At 43.7% G+C, this 18448-nt stretch overlaps 1 protein-coding gene across 1 annotated transcript in view; it reads right to left on the bottom strand.

Annotated features, from left to right (window-relative positions):
• B4GALNT3 (beta-1,4-N-acetyl-galactosaminyltransferase 3) overlaps positions 1-18448 on the bottom strand; it is an 89300-nt gene that overhangs the window by 62492 nt on the left and 8360 nt on the right. The gene's annotated exons all lie outside the window — the stretch shown is intronic.

Below are 18448 nucleotides of genomic sequence, written 5' to 3'. Positions count from 1 at the left end.
TTCTGTGTTCTTGTCTTATTGTATTAGCTAGGACTACCAGTACAGTGTTGAAAAGCAATGATGAGAGGGAACATCCTTGCCTTGTTCCTGAATTTGGGAAGAAAGCATTGAGCTTCTCACCATTAAGTTCAATGTGAGCTGTAGGTATTTTGTAGATGTTCTTTTATTTTTTCATTTTTATTCGGGAATATTGGGGAACAGTGTGTTTTCCCAGGACCCATCCACTCCATGTCAAGTCATTGTTTTCAATCTAGTTGTGGGGGGTGCAGCTCACTGGCCCATGTGGGAATCGAACCAGCAACCAGTGTTATGAGCACTGTGCTCCAACCACTGAGCCAACCAGACACCCAGATTTCTTTATCAAGTTGAGCAAGTTCACCTCTATTCCTAGTTTGCTGAATTTTTACCATTGATAGATGTTGGATTTTGTCAAATGCTTTTTCTGTATATATTGATATGATCCTTTTTCTTCTTTAGCCTGTTGATGTGATCGATTACATTAATTAATTTTTGGAAGTTGAACTAGCCTTGCATACCTGGGATAAATACCACCTGGCAGTGGTGTGTAATTATTTTTATACATTGTTCAATTCGATTTGCTAGTATTTTGTTGAGAATTGGAAGCTATGTTCACGAGTCATAATGGTTTGTTTCTTATAACGTTTTTGCCTGTTTTGGTATTATGGTAATACTGGCCTCACAGAATGAATTAGAAATATTGCCTCTGCTTCTACCCTCTGAAAAAGACTATTGAGAATTGATATACTTTCTTTCTTAAATGTTTAGTAAAATGCACCAGTAAATCCAACTGGGTCTGGTGTTTTCTGCTGTGAAAGGTTATTAATTATTGATTCAATTTCTTTAATATGTATAGGCCTATTCAGAGTGTCCATTTCTTCTTGTGTTTTAGCAGATTGTATCTTTCAAGGAAGTGATCCATTTCACCTAGGTTATCAAATTTGTAGACAGAGAGTTGTTCATAATATTTCTTTATTATCCCCTTCATATCCATGGAGTCCATAGTGATGTCCTCTCTCTCATTTCTGATATTAGCACTTTGTGTCTTCTCTTTTTCTAAGATAGCCTGGCTAGAGGCTTATCAACTTTATTGATCTTTTCAAAGAACCACTAGCTTCTGGTTTTATGGATTTTCTTTCCTGACTTACTATTTTCAATTTCATTGATTTCTGATGCAATTTTTATTATTTCCTTTCTTGCTTATTTTGGAATTAATTTGCTCTTTTTCTAATACCCTAAGATAGAAGCATAGAGTACGGATTTTAGATCTTCTTTTCTAATATAAGCATTCAGTCAATGCTATAAATTTCCCTTTAAGTACTATGTCCCACAAATTTTGTTAAGTTGTATTTTCATTTTCACTTAGTTCAAAATATTTTTTGGGCCGGCCCGGTGGCTCAGGCGGTTAGAGCTCCGTGCTCCTAACTCCGAAGGCTGCTGGTTCGATTCCCACATGGGCCAGTGGGCTCTCAACCACAAGGTTGCCAGTTCAATTCCTCGAGTCCCGCAAGGGATGGTGGGCTCTGCCCCCTGCAACTAAGATTGAACACGGCACCTTGAGCTGAGCTGCCTCCCGGATGGCTCAGTTGTTGGTTGTAGCGCAGGCTCTCAACCACAAGGTTGCCAGTTCTATTCCTCGAATCCCGCAAGGGATGGTGGGCAGCGCCCCCTGCAACTAAAATTGAACACGGCACCTTGAGCTGAGCTGCCGCTGAGCTCCCAGATGGCTCAGTTGGTTGGAGCCTGTCCTCTCAACCACAAGGTTGCCAGTTTGACTCCCACAAGGGATGGTGGGCAGCGCCCCCTACAACTAGCAACGGCAACTGGACCTGGAGCTGAGCTGCGCCCTCCACAACTAAGACTGAAAGAACAACTTGAAGCTGAACAGAACCCTCCACAACTAAGATTGAAAGGACAACAATTTGACCATTGTTCCCCAATAAAGTCCTGTTCCCCTTCCCCAATAAAATCTTAAAAAAAAATAAAATATTTTTTAACTTCTCTTGAAATTTCTTCTTTGACTCAGGAGTTATTTAGATGTATGTCATTTAATCTCCATGCATTTTGAGATTTTCTAGCTACCTTTCTGTTATTAATTTTTAGTTTAATTCCGTTGTAGTCTGAGAGCAGACATTGTGTAATTTCTATTTTTTTAAATTTATTAGAGTGCCTTATGGCCCAGAATGTGGCCTATCTTAGTGAGTGTTCCATGTGAGCTTGAGAAGAATGTATAATATGCAGTTGTTGGGTGAAAAAGTCTATCAATGTCAATTATATCCACTTGACTGATGATGCTATTGAGTTCAGCTATGTCCTTACTTATTTTCTGCCTGCTGAATCTGTCCATCTCTGATAGAGGGGTGTTACAGTCTCCAACTCTAATACTGGATGCAGATTTTTTTTTTACAAATCCATCATTTTTTGCCTTGTGTATTTTGATGCTCTGTTATTAGTCACATACACATTAAGGATTGTTAGGTCTTGTTGTATTTGGTCAGTATATAATGTCCTTCTTTATCCCTGATAAATTTGTTTGCTCTGAAATCTGCTCTGAAATTAATATACCTTTCTTTTGATTAATGTTAGTATGGTACATCTTTCTGCATTTCTCTTCATCTGTATGTATCTTTAAAGTGAGTTTCCTATAGATAATATATACTTGGGGTCTTGTTTTGGGATCCATCTGACAATCTGTCTTTTAATTGGTATATTTAGACCATTGATGTTTAAAGCATACATAAATTTACATATAAGCATACATAATTGAATACATTGTTGCTATTACTATTTTGACAACTGTTAATCTGTCAGGTTAAGAATAAAAAAAAAATAAGTTTTTATTTTACCTTCACATACTTGTTCTGCAATGCTATTCCTTTCTTTATGTAGGTCCAGTTTCTGGTCTATATCATTTCCCTTTTCTCTGAAGAACTTCTTTTAACATTTCTTGTAAGGCAGATCTACTGGCAAAAAATTCCCTCAATTTTTGTTTGAGAAAGTATTTCTCGTTCACTTTTTTTTTTTAAGGATAATTTCACAGGGTACAAAATTTTTAAGTTGGTGGCTTTTTTTCCTCAAAATTTTGAATACTTCATTTTCTTCTTGCTTGCATGTTTTCTGAGATGTCAGATGTAACTCTTATCTTTGCTCCTCTGTAGGTGAGGGATTTTTTCCCCTCTGGCTTCTTTCAGGATTTTTATCTTTGAGGCTTTGTGAAATGTGAATGACTGGTGGGGGCAGGTGGCGGGGTCTTATCCTGCTTGGTGTTCTGACCTTTCTGGATCTGTAGTTTGATATCTGACATTAATTTGGGGAAATTCTAAGCTATTATTGCTTCAAATACGTCTTCTATTCCATTCTGTTCTCCCCTGGTATTCCCATTATGCATATGCTACACCCTTTGTAGTTGTCCCACAACTACAAATAGTCTTGAATAGTCTGTTTTGTTTTGTTTTCCCAGTCCTTTTTCTCTTTGCTTTTCAGTTTGGGAAGTTTCTACCATCATTATCCTCAAGCTCAAAAATTCTTTCTTTTGCCATGTCCAGTCTACTAATGAGACCATCAAAGGCATTCTTCATTTGTTATGGCATTTGTGAGCCCTATAATTTCTTTACTATTCTTTCTTAGAATTTTCATCTCTGCTTATATTATCCATTTGTTTTTGCATGCTGTCTATTTTTCCATTCAAACCCTTAGCATATTAACCATAGGTCTTTAAATTCCTGGTCTTACAATTCCAACATTTCCACCATATCTGACTCTAGTTCTGATGCTTGTTTAGTCTCTTCAAACTGTGTTTTTGCCTTTTAAATGTCTTGTAATTTTTTATTGAAAGGTAGACATAATGTGGTGGTCAAAAGGAACTGCAGTAATTAGGCCTCTAGCGATGGGGCAGTAAGGTGTGGAGGAAGGGAAGTGCCCTACCTTCCTATGATTAAGTCTCACTCTTTTGGGGGAGCCTGTGCCCCTGGACTGTGAACTTCACCAGTGCTTCTCAGTTACCACTCCCACCCTTACATGGGCCAGTAGGGCTAGAGTGGGCTGTAGTTGGGTATTTCCCTTCCCCCAGGTAGGTTAGGCTCTGGTAAAATCGGAAGGCTTCTCCTTAGGAAGGCCTTCTTAAGAACAGAGTGCTCTGGAATATTTTGACGTGGTTCCTTTTCCATCCCACTGTTGGAAGCAGGAGGGGATTTTTCTCCAGGGTTCATTATGAGGACATGGTAGAGCTCCTGGAGGTAAAACTCACAAAAGTATGAGGACTCCCCTACGACTGGGTCCCCCCGAAATTTTGATTTTGTTTTGTTTTATTGATATATAATTAACATATAATGTTGTATAAGTTTAAAGTGTACAACTTATTGATTTGGCACCCCTACGTACTGCAATATAATTACCATCAAAGTGTCAGCTAACACTTCTATCCCGTCACAAAATGACCACTTCTTTTTTGTGGTGGGGACAATTAAAATCTAGCAACTTTGAAGTTTATAGCACAGTATTGTTGACTATAATCACATTTGCCCTCTGAAGTTTTAACTCTCAGACTCGTGCATGCTGAGCCTCCAGCGATTTGTCAATTATAGTTTAGGTTTTCCTACTCTGGCACTGGTTCCCAGTGAGGTTTCTGCTCTACTATCTTTTGTTTTAAAATTAACTATGTTTGTGGGGACAGAGTCCCAGAAAGCAATTTCCAGGCTCTCGGCCTCACGTGGAAAGGCGCTGGCTCGGGTAGTAGATGGTCATCAGCTATGACTAGTTGGCCATCACCTGTTACCGGTTAGCCATTAGCCACTAATATAACTGCCATGGCTATGCTGGGGGGTTGGTGGGTTGGGAGAGAAGCGGACGGCAGATTGCAGCTAGCAAGTGCAGTTAGCAAGCGGATTACATTGCGATCGTGTTGATCCTACTTCCTGTGTCTTGCCTGGCTGCCAGTGAGACTGGGGTGCAGGTGGACCCCTCATTGGAGTACTGGCAGACGTTTGCTTTATGTCTCGGCCAGCTGCCATCGAGAATATAGTGGTATGAATCTCCTATCTATGGCTCCATTGTTGTTCCTTTTTGGCCTCACCATATCCTGCGTTCTTGTGCAAGGAGCAGGACCAGAGACCGTGCATTACAATATTTTAAGTATAATTTATATACAACAAAATGTACCCATTTTAAGTGAACAGTTCCATGAGTGCTGACAAATGTATATGTTTGTATAACCTTACCCCTTTGCCTCAATTATTTCTTAAGCTTCCTGGATGATCTAGCATGCAGCCAGGGTTGAGAATGACTGCTCTGTCATTCTTCCCATGTTTCCCCAAAAATAAGACCTAACAGGAAAATAAGTCGTAGCATTATTTTTCAGGATCCTCGTAATATAAAATAAGCCCTAATGCTAATTTTAGGGAGCAAAAATTAATATAAAACCCAGTCTTATTTTCGGGAAAATACATAGGTTTTATTTTATATTGCAAGCATCCTGAAAAATCATCTAGGGCTTATTTTCCAGTTAGGTCTTATTTTCGGGGAAACATGGTAGTTGCCAGTTAAGGCCTTGGAACAGTCAAATCTGAGGTTATCCACTTATTTCTTGGTCTTGGTTTCTTAACATCTCTTGTTCCTGGATGGAACATCTGTAAATACCACCTCACCACAGGGGCTCCAATTTGCTGATTCCTAATGCCATAGGAGCAGGCTTCAAGTGGAAATAGAAAATTTATTTAAATGGTCAACTCATCTATCCCTCACTTATCTATTGAGCCTGTACCCATTTTCCATAACTGGTTCCTCCCTAACCTCTCAACTTCAGCTGCCCTTGGACTATAAGGACTTCTTTCCTTTCCCTGCCCACCTTCCCTAGGGAATGTAGCAGCCTCTTCTCCCATCAGGCCAGGTTCTTCGTCATGCCCTTGGCACACCCTTGCTTATTCTTTATCTTCATCCTCCCTCACTGCCATCTCTCTAAGTCCTCTGTATACCATTTAAGTCCAAGTCGAAATCCCACCTCCACCACCAAGCCTTCCTCCCTAGCTAGATGTTATTTCTCTTACGTTCACCAGGCATTTAAGCATATAATCATGCTCCACGGGGCTCTTAGAGCTCATCTTGCTCTAGTTGTTTCCAACAATCAAATTCAATTAAACAAATGTGGGGTCAGATGAGGGCTTTCTTTGATGAGAGCATAATGCTAGGTTCTGGGCAATCGAGTACACAACAGACATGGCTCCTGCCCTCACATGACAGGCTCTAAACAAGCATAATAAGATTTACCCATGTGGCAGCTAGTTAGCTCAGTTGGTTAGAGTGCAATGCTCGTACCGCGTTTCCCCAACAATAAGACCATATCTTATATTAATTTTTGCTCCAAAAGACGTATCATGGAGTATTTTCAAGGGATATCTTATTTTATCATGTACAACAATCTACATTTATTCAAACACAGTCATATCATCTTCTGGAACATCCTCATAACATACTAAATGTGTCCGTCTGGCTGACAATCTTAACTGGGGCTTATTTTCGGGGTAGGTCTTACTTTTGGGGAAACACGGTAATACCAGGGTTGCCGGTTCGACCCCCACATGGGCCAGTGTGAGCTTCACCCTCCACAACTAGACTGAAACTACTTGACTTGGAGTTCATGGGTCCTGGAAAAACACTTAAAAGTTAAAAAATAATAATAATTTACCCAGAGGTAAGAGGGTTTCTGGGTGCTGGGAAGAACATATCAAGGGGATATATTATTTCTGGGGTGCACATTCATCTGTGCAAGAACACCATGGCTCTTGGAATGCCACCTGAATGGAGTTCACACTTCGTTGTATGCTCACACACACTACATGAGCAGATGTTTACTGGCTGGACCTCGACCCACAGAAAGGTACCATTGGAGAGGTATGGGGTCATTGTAGGGGGCAATTTAGCACCCACCAGCAGCATGCTTTTAGTTTTCATTTTCTCCTCATTCCTCTACCTCACTGTCTCGTTCCTTCTCTGTTCCTTGTCCCATTGCCAGTCTTCCCTGACCTAATCCTGGACGAGTCTGGGCCTCAGAGCATTCTGGTCATTGCTTAACTGCGTACTCCCTTCTCTGTCCATCAGTGTTTATTTCTTAGCTCATGCCACCTGGAGAGAAAGTACAGACCCAAGCTTTTCTACTTTGGCTACCCGGAAAGCCGACACTTGGCTCTCCTTCCCCTCAAATCTAATTGATTGACGTGAGGTGAGGTCTTAATATGGATAGTTCTTATAGCTCCCCCAGGTGACTCAAATGTGACGCCAGATCAAGAATCACCAGGACAGTCTAAGGACTGCAAAGCCTCCAACTTCTCAGCGGAGGGTGATGGCCCCCAGAGATAACCATGGAACCTGGCATGTGACAACAGAATGGCACCACTTGCACTAGGGGCGGGGTAAGGACAGGGCCTTCATATCTCTAGCATCTCAGCTTTGGAAGGACTGTCACTAACAAAGTCAAAGCCAGCACCCTGCTGGCCTTAGAGAAAGGCAGAGAGAGGGAGATTTGGTAATAGAGGAATGCTGAGAGCAAGGAGGCAGACTGCCCTGTAAAGTAAGAATTGTGTGCTCTTAAGGTGATGTAGGGAAGATTAAAGGAGGTAAAACCTGGAAAGTAGCTGGCACAGCAGCAGTTCTCAGGAAACGTCAGCTTTTACACTGACTTAGTGCTTTTATATTCAAATGATTTGCACAGGAAGTAGCAGCAAGTAAAATTAGTTCCATTTTACAGACTGGGAAATAGAAGTTCGGAGAATAACTTTCCTGACTTTCCATCCCCCGCCACACCCCCGTAAGTCTGCTCGCTGTGTAAGCCAACCCACTTGCCGCTCACCATCATAGTGTAATGGCTAAGAAGTCAGTACTCAAACTGGACTGCAAAGGCTATTCACCACAAAGCCCTGAGCACAGTAAGGAACCTCTCTGAACTTCAGTTTTCTCACCTGTGAAACAAAAACAATATAAAGCTTCTGTCCTTCACAGGGCCATGACATCACGTTTACATGCACGTGCTTGGGCGGTTATAACTTGTCAGAGCACTAATCACTGTGTCATGTAATAACTGAGGTACTTTGTCTCTTGCCCCCTTATCTCTAAAAACCCCAAGCCATTTATTTCTAGTTTGTAGACTCCCTGTATTTTTCAATTCATTTTTAAAAGAATTATATGACACATATAAAGGAATATATATATATATATATATATATATATATATATATATGAATGGTTTAAAGAATAACACCTGAGCACACATCATTCCACTAACAAAATAGACCTAATCAATTCCTTTGAAGCCCTTTGTGCCTCTCCCCACAAATAACCACTTTCCTGAACTTTGTTTCCTTGATTTTTTTAATCAAATATATTGGGGTGACATTGGTTAGTAAAATTATATAGGTTTCAAGTGTACATTTCTATAACACATCACCATATATTTGATCCTCTTTTCCCTCTTCTACCACCCAGCTCCCACCTTACCCTCTGGTAACCACTAAACTGTTGTCTGTGTCTATGAGTTTTTGTTTCTTTGTCTTGTTTCTGTGTTCCTTTCACTTGATTTTATCAAAAATAGATGAATTTCAGCAACCATTTTTCATCTTTATGTCCCCAGAGTATTGAATTTTATAGGCATTCAATAAATGTTGGAAAAATGAATGACTGTCCTAGCAGAACTAGAATCAGAACTGGGTTGTTGTTGTTTTTTCCTTAGCTATTTAACCTAAGGCCTCAGTTTCCTCATCTGTGAAAAGAAAGGATAGGTTCCTAGCTCTCTGGGTTCCCTTCCAGCTTAAGTCTGTAATTAACACAGGAGATGTTTGCTGGGGCTGGGACCTGGCGTTCATAATGAATACAGCAAGCTGCTGGAGAACGATCAAAAGATCCCAATTGGAGTGCCAGGGCCCACTAGTGGGCTTCAGATGGGTAACAGATGTGCAAAGTTCCAGGGGCAGCCCCTTGAGTTCCAGGGGCAGCAGAGCAACTGCAATTCCAGGGGCAACCACAAACACCCTTATTTCTTTACCCACATATATGATATAAAAAATACACACATCTTTTCCTGTCATTTTCTACGTGTGCCAGTAGGAAAACGTTGAGAAGGGCTAATTAGATGATTAGCTTGATATTGAGTGGGAGGCTGGATTTAGCTTACAAATCCGGGACATGTGGAGGGTACTCTCTTTCCCCTTTTCAGAGGCCCCTGGCCCACTATAGAGGTGCCATATCAGTAGTTTCTGGCATACAGAGCCACCTGGAAAGAGCTGGAGGATAGAAATATCTTAATGCAAGAAGGAGAAAGGAAGCCGAGAACGGGTGACCTCAAGATCCTACCCTCTGTGCAGAGGAGCTCTTGTCCCATGCCTTCCCTGCAGCTGAGGCAGAGGCAGAAACGTGCCCAGGAGAGCAGACCTGACTGAGCTCCCTGCAAGGAGACTCAGAACTCCCGCAGGCGGCCCAGCCCAGCTGCTGCCCAGCCACAGCTGTTGGCAGGGAGTCTCCAGGTCTAAAATTAGCCTCCAGCTCTCCACCCAGGCAGTTCTACCACTCACTCTGGCAGACAGGGCCCAGCAGTGAGGTAATTACTGGGAGCCCGTCTGTCTCCGGACAAGAGGTTTAGGGGAAGGCAGCGCAGAGCACAGTCCCGCTTTCCCATCATGGTCAGCCTCAGGCTGGGAACTGGGGAAACACATGAAAAGCAAGAGCCTCCGTGTGTCTGGAACTTCGCCTCTGCTTTCCTAACATGACTGAACCAATAGGTACACCCTGTCCTATTCTTAACTCAGGGGACACCAAAAAAAGGAAAGCAACATTTGACTGAGAGTCTAAGATGTGTCAGGTTTTCAATCTGCCACCACAACCTTGTGACGTCAAGATCATTATTCCCATTCTCCAGAACACCAAAAGGTGTTCATCAAATTAGGTGACCTAAGTCGGTGACCCTATGAGGAAGACTCCAGAAGTGCCTGCCCTCTTCTTTAGAGGGGAGACCTACTTCCTGGAAGGGCACCTCTACCGCAAGCTCCCTCCCTAAGGCAGCATCTGAGCCCCTGACCCACTGACCCCCGCCTCTAGTTCCCTCAGCTTCTGATGGTCTGGTCAGGAAGCCTGTGGCTAGAGCTGCCAAAATAAGCAGCCAACCCAACAGCCAATCCCTGGGCAGAAGTCCTTGCCACCCCTGGGCTGAGCACACAGTGGCATTTATGTGACAGCAGCCCAGGAGGCAGGGAGGGGGTGGTGAAGCTCTGAGTGGGGATTGGTCCATAGCTCGGAAGTGCAGAGGAGTAGGAGGGCTACGAGAAAGACGACATGGTCACCAGGGCCTGTGGAAATGCCCCCACAAAGTCACTGAGCCCTACAGCAAAAAGCTTCCCAGAGATCGTTTGTCTAAGGGCCATTAGCCAGGGCTCATCCAACCTCAGCCCCTCCCTCACTGCCCCCACCTGTGGAACGTGTCCTTCTGTGCCCAGGTGAGCAGGAGAGGAGAGAATATGAGGAGGAAGGTGGAGGATGGCGACTGTCTCAGGGGTAAGCGCTGGACCTCTCAGTCCTGAATGAACGAGAAGGCAGGGTCACACAGCTCGGTGATGAGAGCCAGGATTTGAATCAGGCATCTTCTCTGAGTCTCCTTTTCCAGTCTTTCTCTAGCCACTCCCAGCTCGGAGTCCTCAGTGCCGGTACAGATACCACTTTCTGTGGGAATAATGTCAGAGCCAGGGGGACCTCAAGGACCAAGTAACCAAGCTGTCTTATTTACAAATAAGAAAACTGAGGCCCAGAGGGCAGGACTGACTTGGTCCAACTCACCACGCTAGTTCATATCCGAACACAGTCTGGAACCCAAGGCCCCTGACGGCCAGCCCAGGGTTCTCAGACTTAACCACACACTGAAGAGAAAAAAAAGACATCTGAGTTCCTTTCTAGCCAAACTACTGTATGATTCCATAACACGGTTTCTACTTTCCTCCTCTGCCACAACAGATCTCAAATGATCACACAGCTCACCAGTGACTCTCCCTGCTCCCTGGGCCAAATATGTGGTTTCTTCTTGCACCTTCTGGACCTTTCTTTGTTCTGCACCTGACACTGCTGCTCATGTTTTTCCTTATCAAGACTCCTTAGAAGTATGGCTTAGAATATAACCCCCTCTCCCATATTTCCCCCTCACTCACTGTTTATTCTGTCTCCATCATTGGCTAGTTGTAGGCAGCCAAAGGGCTCCCCAGGGGTACCTCCTCCTACAACTGATGATTCCAAGTCCTATCCCCCTACCTCAGCTTCAACAGTCCAAGGAGCATGAACTCGCTGGTCTAGGGGAGGACTCTGGGAAGGACAGGACAGTGACACAATCAGCACCACACCATGAAACAAAACGCCCTTGGCAAGATTTAAGTGACTCCAGAAAGATTCTGGACTACATTCAGTGGCCGGCTGAGCTTCTGAACCATCCCACGTCTCTAAGCTAAGGCTGAGGGTCAGCAGGCTTGAGAGTAAGTAGGCTGAACAAGTATGTCTGCGCTAGCCTCCTCGTGTCTCTTAGTTCCTCCTCTACATATAGGAGGCAGCAGGCTGTACCTTCTGTCTTCCCAATGAACTCCAGGATCCTTCACGCTACATGGGGGTCATTTCCCACCCCCACCCCCCGCTTCGCATGCATACATAGGCTGTGGCAGAGGTCACCTTTCCTGATATGTAGAAAGGACCCATCTTCCTTCAGGAAGCGTAGCAACCCCCGATGCTAAAATGGGACTGCTGCCTAAGTTGCTCCAAGTTCCCAAGAGAAAGGATTCAGGTGAAAACAAGGTACTATTGTTCTCGTTCACCTTCCACTTTCCACTCCTCTCCTCACATGATTGATTGGTTCACAAAAACCCTGCCAGCTAGGGAAAGTGTTCACTGCTCTGGAACTCTCCAACCTTCTCACAGATATAAAGGAACAGGAAAATATAGGAAAACAACTGTGTCTTGAGGATTTTTTTTTTTCTTGGTTTTAGAAGAAACGACTTCGGGTTTTTTCTGCCTCTCAGGCCTTCCAATTTCTAAATATACCAAGCATAATCATTTTGAGCAAACCACGTTATGTACAATGTATATTTATCTTGCTAAACTAACAGAAAACTACTTTAGATTTGTAAGGGGTGCTTAAAGTACTTCATAACTGTTTCCCTAAAATATTATAATATATTTCCATTTCCCAGGAATTGAACCTCCCTGATTTTTATATCAACAAATGCCTTAGGCAGTTTTGAGCCCATGTGTTTTTCTCAAAGTGGTAAATACCAACTGTCAATTTAATAGCTCTTGCTTCCATAATGGACAGGTGGTATTTCCTGAGAAATGTAATTAAAGCTTCATTCACCCTTGTGACATGTTCCTTATGCAAATATTTTTCCAATTTTTATGCGTCAGAGTAAAGCTGAATTCTTATTGAACATGCTAAATCAAGCATGAATATTTTTCACCTCCTGTCTGTACTCTTCCAAACATGCTCTGAACCCACTTATTGCTACCTCTCTGCAATTTTTCTTCAATTTGTCACCCATTTCATCTTTTACCCCCATATAGAATTGCCAGTAATGGACTTCCATTTGCTGACTATTATGAAAATACCAGCTCTCATCAACTTATATCTTTCTACAGAGATGAGAACAAAGGAGAAGACAACAATCTTTTTAAATGTGTACTTTTCTACCAAGGGGTTTCGTGCTTCGTGTGCTCCAAGACTCTTTTGGTTTAAAACTACCTTCATCTATTCCTATTCCCCATGCCTCCTCAACTAAAGGAGCTGAGAGAGGAAATTGTAATTCCACTTCTATTTTGTTTTTCAGAAGAAGCTCTAGACACAGAGGGACAACCACACGAAGACACGGGTCATCTATGTGCCAAGAAGAGAGGCCTCAGAAGAAACCAAACCTGCCCACACCTTGACCTTGGACTTCAGCATCCAGAATTGTGAGAGAATAGATTCCTGTTGTTTAAGCCAACCCCTGCCCCTGAATAAAAGAAGCTCTACACTTCTTTAGTAGAATGGGCTCTGTTCTGAGGATGGGAGAGTGAGAGGAACAAAGGGACCTGTTAGATGAGAAATGTCAAGTCTTGGCCCATCCTTTGCAATATGAGAACTCAACATCAACAAGAACTTCTTTGCAGGTTACCCTCAACTATCAATTTCAATACAGGGTGTCACTGGAGAAATTTCAGAAAACACACAGATCACCACCAGTAGCAGCGGAGTTGGACACGTGATCCACCCCCACCTACGTGGCAATAACTTCAGCAAGTTCACTGGCAAGAAAAGATAAATAGACTTGAAAGCGGGTTACATGCATGTCAAATTGCTGGGATGGGTAGCGAAAAAAGGGTCTCCTGAAAGTCAGACATTAAAAGGAAGCATTCTTAGCAAACAAAAAGGGAAGGAGCAGTGGTGCAGCGGTCATGATCCGGTGTGCTGTAAGGAGCGCTGCCCAAGCATCGGAGTTCTGAGCCCAGCACTGCTCTCTCGGCAGGTTACTTAACATTCTCTCAGCTTTCAATTCTTCATTGGTAAAATCAGGAGGTTGGGCAAACAGCTGTATTTTAAGAGGAAACTCAAATTAATTTGTAGGGACTGCATGGCGAGCTGTGTGGAGAAAGATTCTAAGACTGCATCTGGGCTCAGTAAAAGAATTTTATGTTCTGTTGGAGATGTTTGCCATTGGCCTGGAATAAGAAGTGCAGGTATTTTCCATTTTAGAATTTAAAAATCTCTGAGATCCATTCTTGTGCTAGGATTCTTTGTGAAAGGCAATACCCAAAAAACAAAGAAAGGGGACTTTAAAAGCTGATTAAATGATAGTAGCAATAAAAGCAGCCAACATTTATTAAACATTATGTATCAGGAACTCTTCTTTCCATGTATTATTTCACTTAATTGTCACAACAAAAACCTGGTGCAGTAGGTACTATTAACTCCCATTTTACAGGTAAGAAACGGGCAAACTGGGGCTCAGGAATCAGCTTACTAAACAATAGAGCTGGGATTCCATCTCAGGTAGTCTGACTTCAGAGACTAGCTCCTGACCGCTATGTGGTGTTGAAGGAAGAAAGGGAGCAGGAAAGACACTGGCAGGTGGAGAAGAGGACACAACAGCAACCGCAGATGTTAAGGCAGAAAGGACGGCTGTGTCTGTAGGGGAGGCGTAGGCACAGTGTAGGCTGCACCGACTCAGTTCTAAGTTAACCACCATCAATGCTTGTGGGGAGGGTGAACCATCTTTGGCTTCTTTAAAAACCTGGCGGGAGTACACAAGGCCAACCCAAATGAAGTAGGAATGAAAGAAAATATCTAAAAGATAATAAGAAAATATCAACTGTGAGTTTCAGACCACTGAAGTGCAACAAAACTTCCAGAAAGGGTGAGATCAGCTGGGACTGAAATAACTGAAGAAGGCTTCAGGGAAGAGATGGGACTGAATGGATGGGCCTCTTTGAAAGGTGGGCAGGAGGAATACCATGAGACTGAGAGCAAGAACCTGAGGGAAGACCAGCCCGAGGGAGGGACACCCCAATTCTGGTTTTCCAGGGACAAGGAGAGAGAGTGAAGCCATTGCTGTCTGAATGGTTACTCCCAGAGTTCATACATGCTCTTCTGCATCTCCTAGCAACGGGACTGCCTCCTGGCTCTTTCTTCCCACCAAACATCTGTCCCCTGCAACTAGAGTGAAGGGATTTAATTGGGAGCACGTCCCCAAGTCAATCAAACTCTGAGAACTCACCATGTACCAGACACTGGGCAAAGAAAGCACTCAGGCAGAGTTCTTAACTAGGGATCCATGGACTGGTGTCAGGGGCCTGTGAACCTCCCCAAAACAGTATGCAAAATATATGAGGGGTCAGGCACATTTCTGGAGAGAGGGTTCAGTTTTTTTTCATCAGCTTCTACAAGTGCATACAAGCCACAAAGGTTAAAAAAATCTCTGCACCAGGGAGATAAAAGGGGGGAAATACCTAGGTCCAGATCTCTGATGAGAGGAGGACTTTGATAAGTGCACTAATGGAGGTACGAAAAAATGCTGTTGAGGGAGGGGGAGCAGAGTTCATTCCAACTGGGCTGTTGCTAGGACATCCTCTCCCCCATCCTGGTTTGGGGATTCAAGTTTGTAATGAGGAAACACCAGCACTCTTACTTGCCCCAGGCCCAGAGCCTCTCACTAGCACCTTTCTCAAGTACTCCCAGGAGAGTTGAGGCTGACTCTATTCCTGCCAGGGAGAAGGACATCGAGAGGCAATAGGAGGGAAGCTCATCCTGAAAATGAGCTATGACCCTGTTCTACAATTTTTTCCTCTTCTACCCAGCTCCCATTCTCACCCATTCTCATCATTCTCATAAATTCCTGAGGTACTTTGTAATCCTGACACTCAATTAGTGCTTAATCCTTAATCATGTCCTTTAGCCTTAATGTATCTATTTTAAGGAAGTCCCTTCTCAGAGAGCCCCCTCACTCTCCATGCTAGTCTTTTCTCTCACCCTTACATCCAGAAACTGTGCCATTACCATGTTTCATTTCCTTCCAAAAACTCATCACCATCTGAAATTCCTATCCACTTAGTTATGCGTTTATTATCAGTCTTTTCCTCATGGAATGTAAGCTCCATGACAGTAAAGCCTTTAAATTTCTGGTTTCCTTCTATGTCCCTAGTACACACAACACTGCCTGGCATATACGAGTGCTCAATAAGTATTTGTTGAATGGATGAGTGTCTGTCTTTCCTGCCCCTTTGTATTCTTCTGCACAGTTATCTCAACCCAGAGAGAAAGTGTAAGGAGAAATGAAAGCACCTTTTTCTCATGAGGACAATTTTGAGATGCTGGGAGTGCAAGACAGCCCTTAATTAAAATGATCATGGCAGAGTGTAGCCAGAGAACCATGTGTGAAACCCAGAATTTTAGTATTCTGTCACCTTCTACGATCTACAGCCAAATTCTGTCACTTCTGTTTTTGACAGCTCTCAGCTTTCTTCTGTCACCCTTCTCAGCTAGGCACTCATTGCCCACACTTTAGGTCACTCCAACAACCACCTGAGTGGCCTCTCTCTCTAAGCCATCTTGCAAACATCCAACAATTTAATCTACCTGTAATCACAATTCCGAGGACATAAAAGGTACTTGGGGCTGGCCTGGTGGCTCAGGTGGTTGGAGCGCCATGCTCCCAATGCCGAGGTCGCCGGTTCGATTCCCACATGGGCCAGTGAGCTGCACCCTCTATAGCTAAGGTGGTGAATGGCTCTCCCTGAAGCAGGGCTTCCGTGAGCTGCCGCGGCTGCTGTGTGCTGCTGAGTGCTGCCATGAGCGGCCGGTGGCCAGTGTGAGTGGCCGGCAGCCATTGTAAGCGGCCGGCAGCCAGCGAGAGCTGCCGTGAGCTGCTGTGAGCGGCCAACCGACGACCAACCCAATTCCATGGGCCAGGGAGCTGTGTCCTACACAACTAGACTGAGAAACAATGACTTGAACTGGAGTGGGGGCGGGGGGTGGAAGAAAGAGGGAGAACAAAAGGTGTTTAATAAACACCTGAAGAATTAAAGTATGAATCAGTGGCTGGAAATAAGAAAACACTGCCTTCCATTATATTAAATCCCCGCTTTAATCAATGTATGTTCCCTGCTAAGTTCAAACTCAGCAGTTTGGTACAGGACAATCCACAATTACGTCACAACCACCTTTTCAATCTCATCTTCATGCCATGTGAGCCTCTGCACTCCAGGATTTGTATTCCCTAAACTTTTACTTAGCGTATGCCATATTCCTCCAATGCAAATATTCACCTTTGCTTAGACACACTCCAATAATAACAGCCTACTGGAGCTGGAGGCCTGAAAAATTCAAGCCAAAGGACTTCCTTTTGAGAAAATACAGTAAAATACCAAGAAATCCTGGGTACAATATGACAAACTTCTATTCACACAGCAACCTCTCCATAAAGTCAAGGAAATCTCCAGGGTTCAAAAAATGCAGATGTGAATGTCCGAACAGCAAACAGATGCTCACTTTGGTAGCCTCTTAATTTGGGGCAACCAACTTTAGATAATAGGTTAAATAAATTTGTTTTAAATTATTAAAAACAAAATATAGTACTTAAAAAAAAAAAAACAATTTGAAAGTCAAATAAAACCTACAGATTTGAAAATATAGTCATTGAATCAAGTGACAAAAATGGGGAAGTGTCTCTCCCTCAGTTTCCCACACTAGTTTTCTTCCCATTTCTTTGTGCCTGTGCAATTTTCCCTGCCTTTGCTGCTGGGAAGTTGTTCACCTGAGATGTGCTCCCTATCTTCCTGTCCCTTTCCTCAGGCCCTCAACTCAGCTGAAATTAAAACAGAAAACCAAAAAACAAAAAACCTAGAACTGAGAATATATATTAACACTCTGTCCCTGGTACATGAGGAAATCCCTAATGTCTTCCCTCCACCTGCCAATCTCTGACCCAGAAGTGGTAGTGAGCAGAGCTAGACCAGCTGGTTGGTGAGGAAGGGTGTGTGTGTGCACATGGCTGTAAGCATCCATTTGAACCCTGGCTTGGCAGACAGGGTGGAAAGGAGCGGATCAGAGGATTTGTAAGAAGATCTCAGCAGAGAGGGCTTTAATCTTTGAGGCAACTGCTGGGATGGAGACCATGTTGTGAGAGGTGACCTTGGAGACCAAGTAGCCAAAAGCTGGAATACCTGCCACCTCAGTTCAGGCAACTGAGTCCTGAAAGACCAGGGCCATGATAGCAAAGACTGACTGTCCCCTTGGCCCCTCAGTGACACTGGAGGTTCCAAACCTACCCCATTCTAAAGATTAGGAAACTGAAGCCCTCCAGAGAAAAGGGGTTTGCCCAAGGAGCTCCATAAGTCAGTTACAAAGCTAGGACTGGCACTGAGCTGCCTGCCCCGGGTTCCTGACTTCAGGCCCAGAAACCCTGAGTACACAGGGGCATGCAGCAGAGGGACAGGCTGGCTCTTCCCAACTGCTGAGCTTCTGTGCCCTGGCACATCCCCAAAACATCTCTCATTCTCAGAAAAATCCTTGCTTTCTAATCTACCCTCCCCCCACCGCAATGCAAATATTTGCCTGGGATGAGAAAGGAAGGCTGAGGCAGTACTGAACGTCACAGAGAAAAAGAGTGTTAAAGAATGTGTTACTTGGTGGCAGGTGCTGGCCATGGATGTCCTGGAGACTGCTGAGGAACTGCGCACAGCTGTGTCATGGCTGAGACGCTGAAGAAGCATTGGGAAAAGGGCTAATTGAGGAACGAATCTATCCACTTCTGCCTGCCCAGCCATTCTCTCTAAGTCCTATCAGATTGTAATTGCGAGGGGAAGAAATGAGGACAAACATTCACTGAGCTCCTAATATGTGCTGCACTTATGTTAAATCTAATCAGGCACCTAATGTGTGGTAGGCTCACTA

Source organism: Rhinolophus sinicus, chromosome 1, assembly GCF_057876585.1.
Source record: "Rhinolophus sinicus isolate RSI-liver-muscle chromosome 1, RSI-T2T, whole genome shotgun sequence".
NCBI lineage: Eukaryota > Metazoa > Chordata > Mammalia > Chiroptera > Rhinolophidae > Rhinolophus > Rhinolophus sinicus.
Note: the sequence above shows the minus strand (reverse complement) of the source record. Positions and strands in the feature narration are given on the sequence as shown.